Consider the following 22,736-nt stretch of genomic DNA (forward strand, 5'->3'; position numbering starts at 1 on the left):
AAAGTGTGGGACGTATCTTTCGCTGAATGCACCTAAAACTTTAAGTAGTTTTTTTTTTATGAGCCTCGTATTGTAACATCTTTCTCTAATGATTGCTGTTTCCCCATTACCAATTAAGCGCAGCAGGAGGTCGAGGGAACGAGAATACATAATACTCGAGGGGGAAACCTCAACGATTTCGAGGGGGAAAATGTAAGGCAGAAAAAATTGTTTGAAACGATTTCGACTCCATCAAAAGCTGACAGAATATTCCGTTTGTAACGATTTGGAAAGCCATCTTTTAATACGGAATAATCCGTCGGTAACGCTGAGAGAGTAAAGCTGTTGCTGGTGATGTGAGATCGTTTCAATTTCACTTTAATTTTGAACGGTATAATTCCTTAGAACATCAAGTATTTGCAGGCTTTGGCCTCAAAATATGTATTCAGCTCATTTAAATGAATAAACGTGTTAGTAACTGGGATAACGGCGTGATGCCGCTATTCCAGGCACTTATAGCGCGATGACACTATAAGTGTTTGTGGCCTACACAGCTGCCCTTCTGGATCACGTGGCATCCTTAACCTTTTGAGGTCGGGGCTTTGGTAGCAGTAAAAGCTACCAAAGGACGGGGAATCTTGAACCGAATGCTTTCCCCCCTTTAAGAAATCACCTATTTGCAACAAAGATTCTTGTGTGTAGTTTAATGGATTCTCAGAGGGGTGTATCTATATCGCAAAAGAAAGACCTTTGAAAGAGATAAGTGGTTAAAACCCCAGGAACGTCAAATTTGACATTTCACCCCACTTTTCAGCCTGGAAAATGGAGGAAAAAGACATGGCCACTAAAGTGGACAACCCCGTCTTTTCAAAGAGAGGACTCTATGGCCACTATAATGACCATCCCGTCTTCAAAAGGTTAAAAAGATGTCACCGCGGCCGTCTTGTACATGCTCTGAAAGGACATAAATAGTACCAAGTTAAATGACGTCAGACATAATAGTTTCATTTGTGGCAATGACAATTTTATCTTGAACTACGTATGTAGAGGAGATGGCATTATTCTTTTCCTTTATTATTTTTAATCAACTAATCTAATTATTTATATGTAATTATTTGAATTTATAGAGTTATTTTTATTTGAACACCTAATTAGCTAATAGTATTAAGTCAGTTTTAATTGTTTGACACAATTATTTTAATAACAATAACTTTTCAGTGAACGGATTTTCTACCATTGTACGATTTTTCAAATGAACCCTCAATCTGAGTTACTTGTCACGCATTTTAGAACCACACCAATGGAGTTTTGAGAAGGAAACCGTCTATTGCTTTCAGTGGAAAACGATTGCGATGTCACTGCTTACAGAACTTATCAGCGACGGTTGAGTTTTCAGTCATATTGGTTAAAAAACCCCAAGTCAGCAAGTCACTCCATGTCCATCCAATTTTTGGTTATCATATCTTTGGATATGGGAAAAATTTTTAATTTCCGACCGCCTTCCAACAAACCTTGTTAAAAGTTTTATCGACTCAACCACTTATTTCTGCATGGTAAATTACATCACCATACTTGTTATTTAGACCATCAAGCAAAGTTCTAAAAAGTCGATGATTTAAATGCCGTCTCCAGATAAAATTTATAATGTTTACAACTACAATCATTAAGTGATTGAGATTAAGATTTTTAGCAGCCAGATTTTCTTGATAAATAACGCAGTGTTATGTATTAAATTTGGATAATGAGTCAGCCTTCTTACAGAGAACAATAAACCCAGTATTATTCCCTAACGTAATCAAGGGGCCGTCGATTGTGACTGCGACGAGTTTTTTATTGATACGTTCTCTACAGTAATATAATTTTTAATTGCTTCATGTATGTGTTGCCGAGTGTGTTTTGCCAAAGTGAATAGGCTCAACAATACTTCTTTCAACAAGAAACCAGAAAACACCATTCTCGTAAACAACAGAAGTTGCGTTGAGTCTGTAATATCAGTGGATTCATCAAGCTGCAGGAGAAAATTAGCATATTTTTCTCTTTCATATCCTATTTATCCATAGATATAGTTCGCTATATCGCCCAGTCTTCTTACTGCCATGTTTCGTGATAGAGGCACATCTTTTATCTCTTTCCGGCATGCTACCTTTTAAAGCCAGAGTTTTGATTAAAAAAAAAAAAAAAAAAAAAGGTAGGCAGTCTCATTAGGCCTAGAGGAGTACACAAGTAATATTTTGTGAAGATAGCGCTTATCTTTTTAATTCTGTAGATGTGCACACTGATTGAATAGAGCTTCCAAAAGAGTGCTGAAACGAGCATTGTTGTCAATGAACTAACTGATGAGATCCGGAGAAACAAAGAATACAGACTCTCAGTTGTCCTAGATGATCGGTGAACCCGGCCTGGGCACACCTAAGGCTCGCCGTTTAATTTTAGGCAAGATTTCAAAGTAAAAATTTCAAACTATTATAGAATAAGGAGATTAGCATACATCCAAAAAAATAACATAGAAATTTCTTTTCAAACAATTCCTTTTACACCCTAAGAAAATCTGGAAGATTTCTTTGAAAAATGAGGGTCTTAAAAAACTAAACATGGCTAAAATATATGGACTGGTTTGTGTTGAGCTGCCATCTACTATAAATAAAGTAGTTTCAGAGTAACCTATAGTAATCTATAAATCCTTTTTCATTCAATTTTTCTGCGTGTACAGAAGGAAATTTTTAGGTGTGTCCGGACACACTGTGCCGCAAAGGGTTAAAGTTGAGATTATTCCTTTAAAAAAAAAAATTCATAAAATTCTGACATTGCCAATGAACACACAATGGCCCCGGTCTAAAAATGCCTTTTCATGTGATGCAAGAATGTTACTGACTTTGAAGGATGCTTCTGTGTCACTCTTTGCTTCAATTTTTGAGGGTAAAATGACTGCTTTGTTGAACTTTTATAGAAGATTCCAATGTCCACGTAAAGCAGACCTGAATGGATATTTACAGTTGACATCCTTATGAATAATTTTATGATGACAATCATAAAATTATTCATAAAGGTAAAGGTAGGCAGTCTAATTAGGCCTACAGGAGTACACAAGTAAAATTTTGTGAAGATAGCTTGGATTTGATCGCTTGGACACTGATACTGTACATCTATAGCATGGCCAGATGATAACTCATCGTTTGTGCAGACGTACAGCGAACAGGCTCGTATTAAAGCAAGCAATATTTTTCTATCTGTTCGCCGCACAGATAACAAGGTAGGTGATAACACACGAGCATGTGAACACAAAAGCAAAGCTACTGTAAATTATGCGCAATTGTATGGTAGTTTTTTACCTGTGAAAAGGTGAACGCAGGCTCTGGACACCCGGGCGGCTTTCACAGATTATTTGGTGTAACGTCCAGATCCTTCAACTATCTTCAGCTGACGGTCAGCTGTCTTGAACTTCAACTGTCTTGAACTGAAGCCCAGAAAAATGACATCAGGAGTTTATTTGATAATGATAAAACGACATAATATAGTACCATATTGGGGTTATAGACATTACACATGTCTCACATATGTTACACAAGGGCTATGCTAATACTTAGGGTGACTGGGATTCAAATAAAATTTTTTCCTCATAGCGATATTGTGATCGTGGCTGGCGGCGCCTAAAGATAAGACTGCGGGCTACCAGGCGCCTGCGAGCCAGCGGTTTCACATCCACTGATTTGAGATCACATTTTATTCTGTCAATAAATTATGGACCCTATATTTCCTTTTCTACAATATATGAATTGGAATTCGCATGAAAATCAACAAAAAATCAATTCGCTCTACTGGTGTTCAAGGATAATATTTTCTGTAATATAAAACAGATTTAAAACTAACACATGTTCATTCTACTGAATTTAGTTCGAATATTATATTTTTTTACATTACTGCTACTAAATCGAAGATGCACAGAATTTTCTCTTCTAATGTATAATACAGGTTCTGCTAACTTTTTGAAAGTCCCGGATTCTCTTTCATGCATCTTACTTTTAAACAAATTCTTTAAATTGTAGAGTCATTAGGTTAATTGGAAAGAGAAAAGATGAAAAATATGCAACCGCCTTCGCCGGGAATCGAACCACGAACCTCTGGAATACCGGCCCAGCGTGCTACCGTTACACCACGAAGGCACGCTAGGGCAGTGGGAGAAATACCTTATATACTCCCCTTTTTAAAGGGCGACTAGGGTTTTAGGGCACCTTGTCGCCGATTCCTGGGTGTGGAGAATCATCATCCACAACCCTTTTAGTTCGGGCGCCACTGTAAAGTCATTAGGTTAATTGGAAGCAGAAAAGATTAAAAATATGCAACCGCCTTCGCCGGGAATCGAACCACGGACCTCTGGAATACCGACCCAGCGTGCTACCGTTACACCCCGAAGGCACGCTAGGGAAGTGGGAGAAATACCTTATAAAATTATGTCTAGCAAATGTAAATTCTTTATTACACTGTTCACTTTCTGTTGACACATTTTTACTTATATTCAACCATTTTCTTGCTTTTAAAATATATTCATGTTACATTTCTAATTTCTTTCTGCCAAAAGAAAGTACACACTTCGACAGGTTTGTTTATTATAAGATCTACTGAATTTGAACCAAATTTTATAAGTCGGAAATGAAAATTTTCCATGGTGAATAATAATGCAGCGATGCTATGCGGATTAATAACAAACAGCAATGGACTGTATTAAAATGCCGTTTTATTTTCAAGCCAAAAAAAAGTTGTGTTGCGAATTCAGCTTACATAAACAGAACATTTACTCTCGACTCCGAAGCACGAGTAGTCACGTGATTGACTTAATCAATCGTCATTCGCAATAGCAGCGTCATCTACAAAGTTAAATTTAATAATTACACATGGCATACAATCTGTTTAAATCAATACTTGTTCAGTGTACTCAGTTTACACAGGAAAAAGAAAATATATTACATTTCTTATTTTTATTTACGTTACTGATATTTATGCGAATAGATTTCGAACAGTATTTTATGCTGCAAAAGGCTTGATTTGTATTATTAACACAGATTCTATTTGTATTATTAACACAGATACTTTTTGAAACCCTTTGAAAGATGTTTCGGATTTTCTTCTACACATCCCACGTTTAACCATTAAACATATTCTAAAACTTGATTGTCATCATGTGAAATCATCCTTCGAATCCTCAACGTGATGCTGTAAAGCTCTAAAGCAACAATTATGTGTTAATTTATCAAAGCCTTAGTTTTTAACAAGCCACACCAAAATCGAATTATTTTTCAACTATACAGAAGAATAACATAACTGTTGAATTGCACCTGGATCTAGGATAGAATTTGATAAAGAGATTTAATCTACACATGAAATTGATATTCGGCCATGGAAATGAAATTACGTCGCGTTAAAAATTCCCACTTGTAAATCTACCTAAAAACTTCCCATTTAAAAATGGAAACTTGAAACACTTTTTTTTCAGTCATGCTTCTAATTACTTTTTAATGAGTCTCGAAACATTTTAACATGTTCATTCTAACTTATGTTAAACGATAACGCATTCCAAATTTACATAATTTTATTTAACACTACACTCTTACAGCTTTTTGAAAATATTTGACATTTAATTCACTATTGTAGATATCACTTAGCAAATAAAATCATACATAATAGGTAAAGGCCCGTCCACACGAGGACGCTCCCGACGTAGTTGACGTAACTTTTTTGACGCCGGCGTAAATTCGCAGGACGCAGAAGACGTAAAACTGAGTACGCTCCTGTTCAGCTTTTTCGCCCGCGACGCGCGCATATAGCCAATAGCCGACCGAGTTCTTATCACGTGTCATAATCAGAAAACCTTCTTGCTTACCCGTTTCAATATGGCGTCAGAGCCACTCAGAGATGAGTTTTTGCTTAGAAATATAACTGTATACAGCAATAAAATAATTAGCATTGTTCATGCCATCTTCAGATTTCTCAAACCGTACATATTGGTATACATTTAAAATTCTCATTAAAGTGAAAAACTGTATATTTATAAAGCAATGATCCAACCAGTATATCCATATGCTTCACCTATTTATAACACCGTAATTAATAAGAACCTAAATAAATTACAGTTTCTACGAAATCAAAGTTTCTGCCTTGCAAAATTCTCCTTAATTATTATAAATATTGGCTATATCATGTGTAATAAAAAGCTCTATAAATATCCCAATATTAAATATACCAAAAACTAACTTCAGCAATATAACAACTTCTAAAATAAAGCAGTTGACTGTGAAAGAGTATTCAATAAAATACTATTACGAAATTTTGGAGGAAAGTTACAACTTGTGTCATACAGCAATTATTTATTGAAGTTTAATTAAATTACCTTTGCAGCGACTTCTACTTGTTACATTATGTTTCGTAAACATTGCTATGACAGATAGCTGAGTGGTCAGCGCGCTGCTTTCGTGGCGGAGGCATGGAAAGGTGGCGAGTTCAATCCTCACCCGTAGACGGTATATAATTCAGTTAGCTTTTCTCATTTTGAAACGTGTTTCTTATATTTAATCGTGAATCATTATATTCTTATTTTACCTATTATTATTGTTTTCATTTCTTGTTTTATTCATTATTATTATTATTGTTTTTAATTTAGTTTAAAAATGTGCAGTGCAAATAGTTAGAATCCTTATGTAGTAATATATCTGCATCTCTTTATCATATATCATCTATAAATTCTCTCTTTATTTTTACTTTATTGCATATTTTATCATGCACAAAATTTCTCATAAACTGTCCAAAGTTTGAACCTCATTCTAAGTTAAAAAATAAATAAAAAGAAAAACAAAAGACCAAGGGAGAGCGAGTTAAAAAAAATATGAAGTTGGTTTTATTATATGGTGGATCGTGTATATAAAGAGAATTAAGTAATTTAATTCTCTTTATATACTATATTCCAAACCAATTTTATAAATCCTAATTTTCATACGATATAGAATCTGCAAGTCTGCCAAACTGGTCGATACTCATGCCTGAAGGAATTAAAAAACAAGTAATATACCCCCCTCAAAAAAAAAAAAAAAAAAAAAAAAAAAAATTAAGTCAATTCCTACTTAGGTCCACAAAGAAAAGTTTAAAAATAAATAAATAAATAAATAAATAAAAATACAAACAGAATTTTTTTAATTAAAAATTAAAAAAAAAATTAATATGTGAAAAAGCTGTATTAACATCAAGTGTCATTCAGTACAAGTTTAAAAAATTGTATTTGAACTTGAGTGGATGAATAAAAAGCATTTTATGTACTGAAAATTTGAACAAGATGTAGGGAGAGTGTGAGCTAATAGTAGGAATTTAATAATTCCGGATATTCCTTTCGCAAACAAGGCAGTAAAAAAAAAAAAAAAAAAAAAAAAAAAAAAAAAAAAAAATCTCTTTGAACAGGTCGCTCTAAATAAATCTTTCGGACTCATTCTTGCCATTTTTTGCGGTTTTGCCTCTGCTTAATAATTGTACATAATAGTAAAGTTTCAGCTATAAAAAAAAATCATCTGATTCGGACAACTTGCCGCAAACATACAGAAGAACAGCGAAGTAATAAGATACGGCTCTGTTGACGTTATATTACAGCGTCACGTGATTTTTGCGCAAAATAATTCTATTGGTTAAACGCACTCTTCGCAAGCGTACTCGTTTGGACGCTTTTACGCTGGTAACGTAAAAGCGCGTTAGTCAGCTACGTTTCGAGCGTACTCGTGTGGACGGGCCTTTATATTGAGATAAATTCCGTGTAATAATCCAACAAGTAGCAAACTTCAAATTTTTAACATATTTTATTATGACTTAAATTAGGAAAGACCACATAACAAAGAAGCATTATTTTAATTAAACACTAGGGTCATACTATTCCTCGAATATACATACATGACATTTATTTTATTATGACCATTATAACTAATAAATAAATAACGTACATTTTATTAAGTATGAAACGGATTTTCTTTTCTAACCAGCTTCATTCTGAAGGAAAAAGGATGAAGTACCTCGGAATCATTCGGAGACTGTGTTCTTTATTTTCTCGACATTGATCAAAACGCACATATCATTTATATATCCGCCAAATGATTTCAAAAAGGAATATTTCACAAATTCAAGAAAGATACCAACGTAAGGATAATTATTAATAATTACTGCAGAGAATGTAAAGGACTAGAAATGATACATTCGTGAAAAACTTTCTAAGGCAAAGTTATACTCTTTTTTTTGTTAAACATGAGAGACATCTTTTATTTCAGTTTAAGAAGCATTCATTATAGTTACTATATAAGCAGGGATCTGATCCATACAAGTTTATACTGTAAATCATTATATCAGTTTTAGATGTATAGGAGAAGTATACAGTATCCATGTAATAACATATTTTCAAGCCAATCAACAACAGTAAAATGCCGGATTTGCGTCAAAGTTTTAAGCATTTGACTGCAAATATGACCGAAAAATGATTTTTTTTTTTTTTTTTCAATATAGGCTTCTAATAAGATAAGTTAATCAGTTTTAAGAACTGCGCATGAAAACTAATGAAGTATTCTTAGTCATATTTTTGTCTATAACACATTATTTATACTAAAATCGGTGTTGTCCCAACTGGCGATCTACCAAATTTGGTTAGTTAGTTAATCAGTTTTATACCAGATGACAGCACCTCTTTTTCAGACTTGTTTGTAAAAGTAGAGTTGGAATTAGAAGCAAATAAAATATCTGTTATCTTAAGGGGTAACAGTGTTTAATTTATCTTTAAATTCATTTTCTCTCTTTTTTTTTTTAATTCTCTGAATACAACAAATTTTTTGCAAATAGGTTTTGAAACAATTAAATATAGCAGTTCAAAATTGAGTGTATTTTGTTTTGCCTCTTATCTCTTTTATTGACTATATGTGCGAAATTCTTGATATAATCTATATCCATAACATTCAGAGGCTCACTTTTAGTTATATTAATATAGAGTAATTTAATTGAAATAATTAAACCAGGTAATCTAACTAAAAACACCATTTTATTCGCACACTGAAAGCTTTTTTTATATGCAGCATAAAACACAGCAAAAGAAATAAATATTTTGCAAAACATAAAGAATTATTAATATTTAGATAATAATAAATCTGATCATGCAAATTTGAAAGAAATGTCGGAAGGAAAAAACAATGCAAAAACAACATGTTTAGTGGCGCCATCTGTCGATCCGTAAAGTAACTACTCAGGTTAAGTGAGGTAGATCGCCTACTGAGAGAATACTCTAAAATCTATTTTCAGGATTGCGTTCTACACTTAACCACATGCTGATAAATCGGAATCCGTTTTCTGAAGATTCGAGTTCAGAAATATAACAACTCAAAATCGAAAATGTTTGTAATTCAGCTGAATTTACCATAAAGCAAGTGAATGTGATAAATTAATTTTTCGCTGAATTTTTATGAATCCGCAGATAAATTATAGTGCACTTCATACGAACTGTAACTTTGAAATTCATTACGACCATTGTTTTACATTATGTAGACTTACTTTTAGAAAACATTTAATATTAATTTAAGATATTTCATAAACAGTATCCATTTAGTTACATAATTTCAGCATATTATTCACACTTACAGTACAGAGAGAAGATAATAAAACACTTTGGAAAATGTTCCTACTTTGATTCAAACACTACTTTTTTAGTACATTTAAAGTAACGAATTCAAGATAGAATTACTTTGTATTTTACTATCAGCTGCTGGTCTTGTTCTTAATTTGTATTAGACGCGAATGTCTGAGGGAAGTCATGTTTAACGCTAGTTAGAAAATGCAAGTAATATTTTATCAGTATAATAATATACTGAATCAATGAAATCTGACCGAATTCAGTTTGTTTAGATATTAATTTCAGAAATTGTAGTCATTTATTATTGAAGTGAACACAGTCAAAAATTAAGCCAAGGTATTCTATGCAGATATAGTTTTCTAATTTTCGGTCATTTTCAAATCATTTCTATAAAAACTAAATTCAGTGGTGCAGCAGCCTTAGAGGGCCACAGCCGCAGTGCCCTTTTCTGATATCTTAGACTTGCATCAGCATATATAAGAAATATTCATCCTCGTTTCTTCGTTAAAAGAAACAAAAGTGACCATTCTAATATCACTGTTTTCCATAAAAGCCGGTTTATTCTGCTTATTATTTGTTTATTTTTCTTTGTTGTTTTTAATGTTAGGGCAACAATCAAAATGATAAATTATCTATTTGAGTTTATTATCACGAAATTTCGCTGCAAGTGTATGGCTCTTTACAAATTCGAATATCTCGTGACTGAATAAGGAGAACGAATGCTTAAAGAGATCTGCTTCAGTCGCATTTGAAATTACGACTTACAATAAATACGCCTATTTTAGCAGTAAATAACACATTTTTTGCCATCGAATTATTTATTCATGTGTACGAGAAACCATATGGCGACTGTATATTTAAATGGAAGGGAAAAAAATTAATCAGAGCAACAAAATTTGATACCCACGAATAGTAATTTTTATTTGCTTTCCAGAGTGTTGGTGAACCTTCATTTCAGCATATTCCTTGACTTCTCATAACTCACTGTAGATGACAGTAAATTTTTATTATTTATGTAATAGTAATTGCAAAATTATAAATGAGTGCTTATAAAATACAAAAACGAATTCCGATTTTATTTGCCAAAATACAAAGAACGTGCGATTTATCGTAATCGATTCTGCAAATGCGGTTATTCATTAAAACTGAAAGATTTATTAATTATTTTTGAGCTTTCAGATCTGTAAGTTAAAAGTTTTTTTTTTTCTAATCACGCTTAAATAATTATATTTTTACCTTCAAAAAGAATCTTATTTTAACTTTTACCGACATCATAGTTTTGGAATTTTGAAGCAATGTGAAGGAAGACAAATAAATTTAAATAAGAAACTGCAGTATTGTTATAAGACTTAAATCGTTTTATTTAACATCTGCATTTTGAAATTTCAGTTATAATAGTTTAAAAAAATTCCTATTCCGCTCTACATTTATTTATTTTTCCTTTTAAGGAAAAAGAAGTGTATGTTTAATGGAACTGATTATTTCTTTGTAGTTAAATTAAATTATTCAGGAATTTATTAGAATTAAAAAATGCATAAATTTCAAAATTCACAAATCATAATGCTCATTTTACTTAACACATATTTAGTTTCTGCGTTTGGAAATTCTATTCCATATTATTTTTGGTTCGAAAACAAACTTCAGGATAGATGGATTTTAGAAAGCTTGTAAGATACTTATATGGTATATTGTCTACAAAGATCTAGAAGGAATTCAAATTGTTCTGGAATAGCTTTGGGGTTCTCTTCAAGAAAATATCAACGATCATACGAGAACGTGCCAAATAGCGCAACTGAAGTATAAACATACATTACCGTGAAAGACAGAAATTGGAGAATGTCGACTTTCACCGGAGAATGTCAACATTCACCAAATACGTCGGTGAAAGATCGAATATTTCTTTACATTCTTGTGAATTCGGACCCTCATCGGTGTATGTCGACAATCACAGATATGCTCTGGTGTAGATCGAAAAGGAGGAGTATATGTACACGCTACCATTCCAAAAGGAAGCGTTCCACAAATAAATGCAGTTGTAAAAGTAAGGGCCTCTCGTGCAATTCAAAGTGTCATAATAGTTTAAGTTGTTGCAGTAAATAAGATTTGAATCACATAATTTGGTAAGTTTATAACTTCTATTATTTTCCTTTCTCATTTTGAATGTACTGTGTGTTTTAAGTTCTTATGTTGTAAGGATCCTAAGTTTTACTAACGTTTATTTTATTTTAAATCTTTACTATCACTTCTTATTTTCTACTTCCGGCCAGAATTAAAAGCTTTAACTTATTTATGCAAATTTGTCTTGCTAACGCCGAGTACTTAAGTTGTGGCTTTTTGCCAAACAAGAGAGAGGAAGGAGTTACTAGAAGCAGGCCGCTTGCCATAGTAGTTTTACTCGGTTGCTGGTTGCCTTCAAGGCGAGAGGTTTAATCCTCTTGATAATTTTAAACGTATCGTAGTGTTAGCAGTTCTCTGTACTACATACGACTTTTTTTTTAATTTCTAGTTTCTAGTGAGAAATGTTTGTAAAAGTTTGGCCTCGCGTTAGATTCTAGAGCTAAAAGTTTTCAACAAGGTCGTTTTAGACCTCAGTTTCAAACTAATTAACTCTGGCGGGAAGTATGTAAGGATCCTAAGTTTTACTAACGTTTATTTTATTTTAAATCTTTACTATCACTTCTTATTTTCTACTTCCGGCCAGAATTAAAAGCTTTAACTTATTTATGCAAATTTGTCTTGCTAACGCCAAGTACTTAAGTTGTGGCTTTTTGCCAAGCAAGAGAGAGGAAGGAGTTACTAGAAGCAGGCCGCTTGCCATAGTAGTTTTACTCGGTTGCTGGTTGCCTTCAAGGCGAGAGGTTTAATCCTCTTGATAATTTTAAACGTATCGTAGTGTTAGCAGTTCTCTGTACTACATACGGCTTTTTCTTAATATCCGGCCAATCTTGGAGTTAGGCACTTGTTTGATTAAACCAAAGTTAGTTTAGTTAGATTTGTTAGTTAATATTTTTTATATTCTTACGTTCAGACCACAAGTGGTTGGTCTCTGTATTCCGAAGTCCGGAAATCATTGTAAAGAGAGAAAAATAAAGGGTTTCGTATAGCCTTCTTGTGTGTATTGTCTACTTCCCAAATTTATTGAACATAGCTTTAGTAAGCTCCCTGTTCCGAGTCAGGACAGTCAATGTTCCCTAAGCAAGTAAGGAGGAACACAGAACCTGATAATGTTCTTAAGTTCTTATTCTGAGTCTCAAGTGCGTTTTTTCGCGAATGAATTACGGAGAACGAAATATAATATTCTTATATGTTCAACATTCAACATTAGAACATGATGAATGTCGACATTGACCGGTGTAAGTCAGAAATAAGAGTATTTGCAAAATATTTCGGACGTACACCAAGCGACTATGTGAATGTTGACATTCACCGGTGAAAGTCGACATTCTCCAGATTTCGGTGTTTCACCGTAACGTATGTTTATACTTCAGTTGCAAATATATATATATATATATATATATAAATTTAAACAAATTAAATTTAAATTTTAACAAACACGTATAAAAGTAAAAAAGCAAATTTAAAGCCAAAATTAAAAAGAGCAAATTTAAAGCAAAAAAAAAAAAAAAAAAATGTGTAAACATATAAAAGATTTAATTCTCGAACTAATCTACAATATCATTTAAATTCAGAAGCATAAGCAACTCAAGTGCAAAACCATGAAAATTAAAAAACTGGGAATTTAAAATTTATTGCTAATTAATTCACTAAATTAATTAATAAAAAATGAACTATTGTATTATACTATTTAAATTAATTAAACTAAAATATTTAGAGAGAGAGTTTAAAATTAGAATTAATTAAAAGGAAAACAAAACTATTAGAATAAGAAAGTTGCATTTAAAATTTATAATAAAAAGAGAAACAAACCAGGTAATTAGCGCTAAAGCTGCTAAGTACAAGAAAAAATTGAATTTAATTAAATAAATTTTATTTAAATAAATTAATTAAATTTAAATACAAAATATTTCTCTTTAATTAGTGTGGACTACAATTAAGATAATTTTTAAAGTTCTGCTATTTTTAGCAAAAATTTAGATGATAATATTCAGTGCAGTACGTTTTTATTTATAGCATGACTCGCTTATTTTGAAATCAGAAATGGCGGTTTGCTTTCTGTAATACTGCCATCTTCGGCCAGTCATGTATTTTAAAATATTTTGCCTGGAGAAAGAAGCTGAAACGCTTGATATGCACTTGATTTTGAGAGAAATCAAATTATGCTTTCTGCAAAATATTCATCATATTTTCCTTTTAACAACATAAAGTAGCACATTGAAAAGCAACATTTTTTTCCTGTTGCAAGGCAAAGTAATTTAAAAATATGAGTCGCGACTTCAGCGTGAAAAAGATGATGGGACTTTATTCATAGTTCTTCTCGTTCAGGCACCAACTGAAATTTGTTAAATGATTTAATTATTTTACAAGGTATTTTCTTCCTCTTTGGTGCATGCCTTTGTGGTGTAACGGTAGCATACTCGGTATATATTCGAGAGTTCCGGGGTTCGAGTCCCGGCGAGGGCAATGCTTATTTTACTCGTTTGCTTCAAAATAGCCTAATGACTGTACAGTGGAGCCGGAACTAAAAGTTGGTGGACGTTCATAATGTAACGGTGGCACACTCGGCGCGTATTCGAGAAGTCCAGGCTCGAGTCCCGGTGCGGGGACTGCTTACTTTTCGCGTCTACTGATTGAAAATAACTTAAAGACTCTACAATTAAATTTTTTGGAGCAAAAATTAATTTTTATTGCTTATGTTACGTTACTCTTCGGAAGCGATAAAATTAATTTCGAGTCCTATTTGAAGATAATGAAAACTACTTCTTAAGATAAATTAATTATAAAATATAATCTCAACCCATCCTTGAAATGGATTACAGAGGCAGATGTAATGTAAGCGGGCTTTGGTTCGAATAGTAATTATTATATTGTTACGAAATGTAAACGCGCGGTAAGATGGCTTCCCCGCAAAGCAGTTCTAGGGTTGCCACATTTGGCGAGAAATCGTCCATTTGGCGACAAAATTAGCGATGTACCGTGGACGGTTGGAGAACCTTCTCGAACGAATTCTTACCGGTTTAACCCAGAATGTTCTCGAACACCAGCCGAAAGCTGTATAACCCCTGCAGTCAGTTAGAGTGCTTTATCGAGAGGGCGAGTGTGTGTGCCTCGTCTAGAGTGCGAGTTAGTTTGTATCGAGTTGGTGTCTCGTCTAGAGAGTCAATCCCTGCGGAGTCGATCGCGTTGACAGCCGTCAGCGAGTGCCGAGTGGGTCGTCGAGTGCACCGAAAGAGTCTCGTAGTGTATCGCGGTTAGTGCATCGTCGAGAGAGCGTGTCGAGCTCCAGGAACGACTGAACCGAAGAGTCGGGAGCCGTGTTCTGTGTGTAGTCGAGTACATCGCGAGTTGTAGCGTGGAGAGTCTCGAGAGTACGTGGAGTTCCGAGAACGACCCAACAGAGTCGGGAGCTGTACTCTAGTGTTTTGCCGTGAAACTATCTCCACCGTGATAGCCTGATAACCTGAAGGCTGTGTCGCTGATCGTGCCAGCGTGTTTATAGTAGTTCATCGACGACTGTAAAACGTGTTTTGGAGCTGTCCTGACAATACTGGCTAATAAAGTGTGTTTCTATACTTCATCAAGTAGTGTCGTCATTATTCATTCCAAATCCATACGAACCCCGTACGAACGTGAAGGAAGAAAATAACGTAACAACTGGTGTCAGAAGAATAAAAAAAGTAACAACTGGTGTCAGAAGAATAAAATACGTAGCAATATGGATGTTGGTGCTTGTTAAATCTACGCGAAGTAAAGGCATGTTAAATCAGTGTCTAGAGGCACGTTGGATCAGTGTCCAAAGAAAAAGAAAGATTTTCTAAAGAAAATTGTAAGGCATTTATTTATTTTACCTGAAGTGTTATTTTATATTAAGTAGCTTTACTGTCATTGTCCCTTTCCGTTTTCCTTCCAAAATGGTAATATAGTTCGCGCGTATTCATATGAGGTAGAAAGAGATAGTATTTAAAAGGAGGGTTTATATCGCTTAGACAGAGCGTGTTCTGCCTGCTGAAGATCACGTTACTAGTTCTATTTCTACGATAGCATTTTGTCTTTGGCATTGCGTTATTCTTGGCAGTAGTTCTTGTCAAGCCGGAATAGGTTTGAGCGAACTTCCGCGCTATTAATTCTATGTAGCCTTTGGCTAACATAGTTTTAATTTATTGTTTACTTTTGAGTTACGAAATAAATGCTGGCTAGTTTTGTAAGTACATGCAATGCCTTTATTATTTTTCCGAAAATATGCATAGTGTAAATGCAACTGACATGTCTGATATTCTTTTTTAAAATTATTAGACAACCTGTTCTAAAATAAAATTCCTTCTCCATGTCTTTATTTTTGTCCTTAATTTATAATTAAGGACAAAAATAAGGGTTTAGAATTCTGTTACCTCTTTGCAAATAATTAAATTAGTAATACTTTTCGGCTAGCATTGTAATAAACTGCACTTTTAAAGACGTTGCTTTTATTATTTTTAATACTAATAATAATCTCAAAATGTTGTTGCTATTAATTTCTGCACTTTTCAACAAATGTTAATGTGTTAGAATATTTTTTTCGAATATATTTAATTTATTACTTTAAAATACTGTTTTTGACTTTTCAAGTTCATACTGCACATTATAAATTATATGCAAGTATGTGTAATAACTTCTTTAGAAAACAAAACCAATGACGACGACTACCACTGAAGCCGTGATATTTACAACAATAAAATCTACTACAAAAAATCGCCTACTACAACTATAACCACCACTTTTAACATCCACCACAACTTGCTATCCCAGTGTCAACTACAACTATCGTTGAACCAACGGGGAACACAACTACAACTACTTCGGAGCCGACAACAACAAAGACAACTACTACTACAAATTCAGAACCTAACTGCTTCTACAACGTCTGAATCAACGACAACGTTTACGGCTGATCCCACTACTATTTCTACAGTTTTGGAACTGACTACTGCTTCTAAAACGTTAGAATCAACAACTACTACAACTATTAAACCGAAAACTACCTCAGTTTCAGAATCAGTTGTCACTACCACATCAGCCAAACCAACCACAACTTCAACAGTTGCGTCTACAACTGCGACTACAGAAGTTCCAACCACAACTTCATCAGCTGCTAATACAACTACGACTACAGAAGTTCCAACCACAACTTCATCAGCTGCTAGTACAACTACGACTACAGAAGTTCCAACCACAACTTCATCAGCTATTGGTACAACTAAGACTAAAGAAGTTTCAACCACAACTTCATCAGCTGCTAGTACAACTGCGACTACAGAAGTTCCAACCACAACTTCATCAGCTGCTAATACAACTACGACTACAGAAGTTCCAACTACAAAAACTTCATCAGCTTCTAGTACAACTACGACTACAGAAGTTCCAACCACAACTTCATCAGCTACTGGTACAACTAAGACTAAAGAAGTTCCAACCACAACTTCATCAGCTGCTAGTACAACTACGACTACAGAAGTTCCAACCACAAACTTCATCAACTACTAGTACAACTAAGACTACGGAAGTTCCAACTACAACTTCAAACAGCTGCGACTATTACAGAAGTTCCAACCACAACTTCATCTTCTAAGTACAACTACGACTACAGAAATTTCAACTACAAACGGAGGAAGCCAAGTCAGGTAAAATAACTTGCTTTATGAACTGACGATTTTTAATTCAGAAATTTTATGAAATTTACATAGGAATTTAAACGTTATATTATAAATTAATAGACACAAAATCCTCAGAATTCATTGAACGTATTCGAATATGTCATGACGTTTAAAAAGTTTTGAAGAAACAATTATACAAAAAATCGCTAGTTATAGTTAGCATCAACTTATCTGAATTCAGTAGTAATTTTACAATATGGAAATGAAACAGAAAATAATAATAATAAAAAAAAATCTGTTAAATAGATATTTAGAATTTTGTTTTGATCGTTAGGCATAGATATTCAAATTTTGAGAATCAGTCTTCAGAATATTATCGAGTACTAATTTGAAGCAAAACTTTCCAAACCGTTTCAGTTCATGTGATGCACAGTGGTGTAATGCGCAAAGGGAAACATTTTAAAAAGCTAAAGTCATATTAATTAAATTTATTAGTTAAAAATTTTGAGTTAACAGCCCAAAATCTACTTCAATCTACACTAGAACAAAGACTCCTTAAAGAAAATATAAGTTTTTACACTTTAAGAAAGATGAAGCAGTTCATAAACACTGCTTATATGAAATACAAGCAGTATCTATGAACATTATTCTCATAACATAACAAATTTAATGTGAGTGGAAATGCCTATCCATTCCAAATAATATCAAAGTAGGCAGTTCACTAAACAACTGAATAAATCAGATCTAAAATAAAACTGGGGGGGAGGAATCATTAACTCAGTAAATCCAAACTGATATATAAAAATCTCATTCCTCGGTTTCTGACTTCACAAAATGCAATTCTTGACTTATAGCTGAGTTCAATGAGACAACGTAGACTCGAGAAGGGTTAAAATACCTTTTTATTCACTCAATTAAATGATAACAGTTGGCCCCTTCTTGGGCTTACAAGAAAGCCTTCACTCGGGCTTTTAAATCAGGATAAGAAACTAATCTAATGCTAAACTAGCCGAAGATAGACACAAATATCTAACGTAGTTGGCCCTTAATTTAAACTAGGCTGCGATTCTCCACAGGCACATACAATACGGCCGAGCGTAAGAGATTCAAGAATTAAATAGCCAGAAAGCAAGCATGCGAGACTAAGGACTCCTAAGAACTCTCTCTCTCTCGAAGTTAATTGAACTTCCTCTAAATACTACTCCTAACTCATTTACATTCACCGCGATTTTAAAAACTCATTCTGGTAGAGAGTTGTAAGTGGAAACAAGAACTGAAAGGAAAGGATTTAAAAATTAAAATAACTGTTATAAAATTAAAATACAGCTTACAGTATTCTTTTTTAACCACTTAACTGTTTTTCCCGAAAACCGTCCGGGTGACGCGAAAAGGGACTTTTTTGATTTGCCCGTGTACCACTCGGGCTGTGTATTCTCCTACACCAATCCACTGCTTGTTCCGGCCTTTTCCACATTTTTCACTTTGCAGTGTTTCTGATAGATGTCTGTAGTGGTCCAGGAGAGACTGGATTGTAAAATCAGTTCATAGAAAAATTTTCCCGCTTTTCATTAGGCGAAGAAATTTAACGAGTTTGTTTGCGCGTGTTCAGTGTATTAGGATTTGCGGATAGTTATTTCTTTCCAATTTTGTCACGAAATAAAAGAACAGCAGGTGACACTAAATGGCTCATAAAAAAGTATAATTCTGATATTAAATCAGATAGCAAATCAAAATTTTCTATAAATGATTCTGGTAGTCCTGAAAGTTCTTTATCGGAATTCCGTAGAGATAATGGGGAAACGGAAAGTTCAGATGGTCTAATTCAGGTTCGGAACATTTATGAAATGAATGCTAATAATTTTCCTCCACCACCGCCACGATTTCCTTTCACAACGGGCCCACCAGCGGCCGAGCGGTAAAGACGCTGAACACTGGTAGTTCGGTCTGAGGTTCGAATCCCGCGAACGGGATGGCTGCATGGGCGTTTTCGTGGTTTTCCCCATGTGTAACGTGTATACGAGCCACGTTTCCTTAGAAAGTCCTCCACGAAGGCATCCCTCCCCTTAGGCAGATAGCCCTCGTGTGCTTTGCCATAATTGAATAATCCAATCCAATCCAATCCAATCCTTTCACAACGAATTCACTTCTTTCACATTTATCTCCTGTAAAGTGTTCTTGCTAGTTCCGCGGTTTCGTCAGATAAAAGCCAACATTAAATAAAAATGCTTTAATTTCGCCATAATTAAAAATCATCTTAAATTAATAAATGCAATACTTGTAATAGTTTTGAATACAAAATATGCTTATTTTTGGTCACGATATGGCAGGAAAATGAAACAGTTAAGTGGTTAAGCAATTACTGTACATCTGGGGAACGGATTAGTTCATATAATATTAATTCCTACGAGAAAAATTATTTCCATTTACGAATATTTCGGATGGCAAACCATCTTCAGGAGTGAATTAAGTGTACTAAGTAAAACAAACCAAAGTCTCACTCTGTAAAATGTTTAAGCAATTTACACCAAGATGTGCCTTTTATAAGAATGAAATAATTAATTATTCACTAAGTATCGCAATAAAGCTATGAAAACCAACATTCACAAATAGAAACTAAGAAAAACTATGAACATATGAGTAAGTCGATCGGCAAGTTGACCGGCATTTATTTATTTAAATTTTCTGGCAACTCCCCTCCCCCAAAGCATGACTTTTTTGTTGCGTGAGCTTTTCATTTTACTTTCTTTTCTTTCCGTTTTGTTAAAGGGGGTGGTCTACTTATTTACCTGTCTTTATATGTATATATGTTACCGTGAAAGACTGAAATTGGAGAATGTCGACTTTCACCGGAGAATGTCAACATTCACCAAATACGTCGGTGAAAGATCGAATATTGCATTACATTCTTGTACATTCGGACCCTCACCGGTGTATGTCGACAATCACAGATATGCTCTGATGTAGGTCGAAAAGAGAGGAGTATATGTACACACTGTCATTGCAAAAGGAAGTGTTCCACAAATAAATGCAGTTGTAAAAGCAAGGGCCTCTCGTGCAATTCAAAGTGTCATAATAGTTTAAGTTGTTGCAATAAATAAGATTTGAATCACGTAATTTAGTAAGTTTTTAACTTCTGTTATTTTCCTTTCTCATTTTGAATGTACAGTGTGTTTTAAGTTCTTACGTTCTTAAGTTCTTATTTTAAGTCTCAAGTGCGTTTTTTCGCGACCGAATTACGGAGAAGAAAATATAATATTCTTATGTGTTCAACATTCACCATTAGTACATGGTGAATGTCGACATTGACCGGTGTAAGTCAGAAATAAGAGTATTTAGAAAATATTTCGGACATACACCAAGCGACTATGTGAATGTTGACATTCACCGGTGAAAGTCGACATTCTCCAGATTTCGGTGTTTCACCGTAACATATACATATATATTTATGTCTGTCTCTCTTTGCATACATATATACATGCAGATAAATGTGTAATATCTGTCTCATAATAAGTCTAATTTCTTTTTCTCCAAAAGTAAGGAAGCCGTTTGTAATCTTAAGTCTGCAAATGTTATTTGTGGCGAGCCGGCATCTCAGCATTTTGTGTTCGGCCTGGAATCGTAAGGCTATAACCTTTTTATTGTTTGATAGTTTCAAAATAAAAATTACCAAAGGTCTTGCAAATAGCATTAGTGTGAAATTGTCACTGTTGAATGAAAGTAGAAGTACAAATTAATAACATTCAGCTAAACAAATATACAAAATAAAAAATATATTTTAAAACTGCGTGATATCAGTAATCTTACCGAATATTTGAAGGATTAATAAGAAGATTCTGAACTTAGAATCCTTAATAAATTTAATACAAATTTCGAACTAAAAATTCTTAAGTTTTCCATTTCATGTACTGATTCTCTTTCATCCTCATATTTTCTTATGAATATATTCTCCCGTAATAAATTAATTAGCATTTCTCATGCGATTCTTGAAGATTTTGATAAAAGCTTCGTATTTTCTCACGTACACGGCGGTAAAACAATGGTGGAACATTTCTATATCTCCCGTTCTCCTGGGCCGATTGAGGAAATTTAAAATGCGTTTTTCATGTCTCGAAAGCGCGACTTAGGATATATATTAGATTTATATATAGCATTATTCTAACGTACGTATTTTGACATAAAACCGGACCTTTTCTGAACTGTCCATATTTCGATTCTGAGACTCATTAAACCACATTTGGCTTTATTATCGCTTATATTTGACGTATATCTTTGAAAATTTTGAATAAAAAACTCTAATTTTTTGCAGGTATGCCTAGAAATAAATCTACTTTAAGATGATGTTAAAAGTTTCATAGATCATATTTAAAAAAAAAAATTTCGAAAAATTTATAAAAATTATTTAAAAATACAAATTTGAAAAATAAATCATAAAATATGGGTGAATTTTATTTGGAATGAACTTAAATTTAGAAATGTGAAAGGAAGAATAAAATAAGTGTAATAAAAAAAAGAGAGATTAATAAATGTATACCAAATTCAATCAACATTGAGGAGCTGAAATTGTGAGAGCTAATTTTTTAAAAACTACTCGCGGCAAATCATTTCAGAAAAAGTCCGATTTTGTGTCAAAATACCTATATTAGGGAAATGCTATATATATATCTAATAGATATCCTAAATCGCGCTTTCGAGCAGGGGCGTAGCTAGAGTTTCCAGAGCCCGGGAACAACTGAAAATTTGCGCTCCTTTCTGTGTGCCAAGAACAGAAAACATTTCATTAAAAAAATTGGTAGCATCAATTTGGCGCCCCTTGGATGCTGCGCCCGGGGACAGATGTCCCCCTTGCCCCACCCTAGCTACGCCACTGCTTTCGAGACATGAAAAATGCAGTTTGAATTTTGTCAATCGGCCCAACAGAACGAGAGATAGAATGGTACCTCGACATACGAGTTTAATTCGTTCCGTAACCTTGCTCGTATGACAAATTGCTCGTATCTCAAAGCAATTTTCCCCATTGAAATTAAATGAAATGCCATTAATCCGTTCCAGCTCCCAAACCACCACCTCAGTTGTTTTTGAATAAGAAAAATGTATTTACAAGAAGAAACATTTATTTATAAATAACAAATACATATTGTATAAAAACATAGTTGGGCAAGTTTCGTTGAACAACTCCGATGCACGACCAGTTGCAACTTTTTCGGGGTGACTTTAATCCACAAACTCTACAACTTTTTCCCACATTCCCAAGATCTTCTTTGTATCTCCTGTAGGGATAACCTCCTCCATCTCTGGGTCCTCTTCAAAACTAATTTTTCGTTGAACCACCGTATGCTGCTGCGAATGTAGATCGTGTAACTCCTCAGTTGTCAGCT

The sequence above is a fragment of the Stegodyphus dumicola genome, chromosome 4 (assembly GCF_044657685.1).
Source record: "Stegodyphus dumicola isolate Sdum_Otavi_A_Nest chromosome 4, ASM4465768v1".
NCBI classification, from domain to species: Eukaryota; Metazoa; Arthropoda; class Arachnida; order Araneae; family Eresidae; genus Stegodyphus; species Stegodyphus dumicola.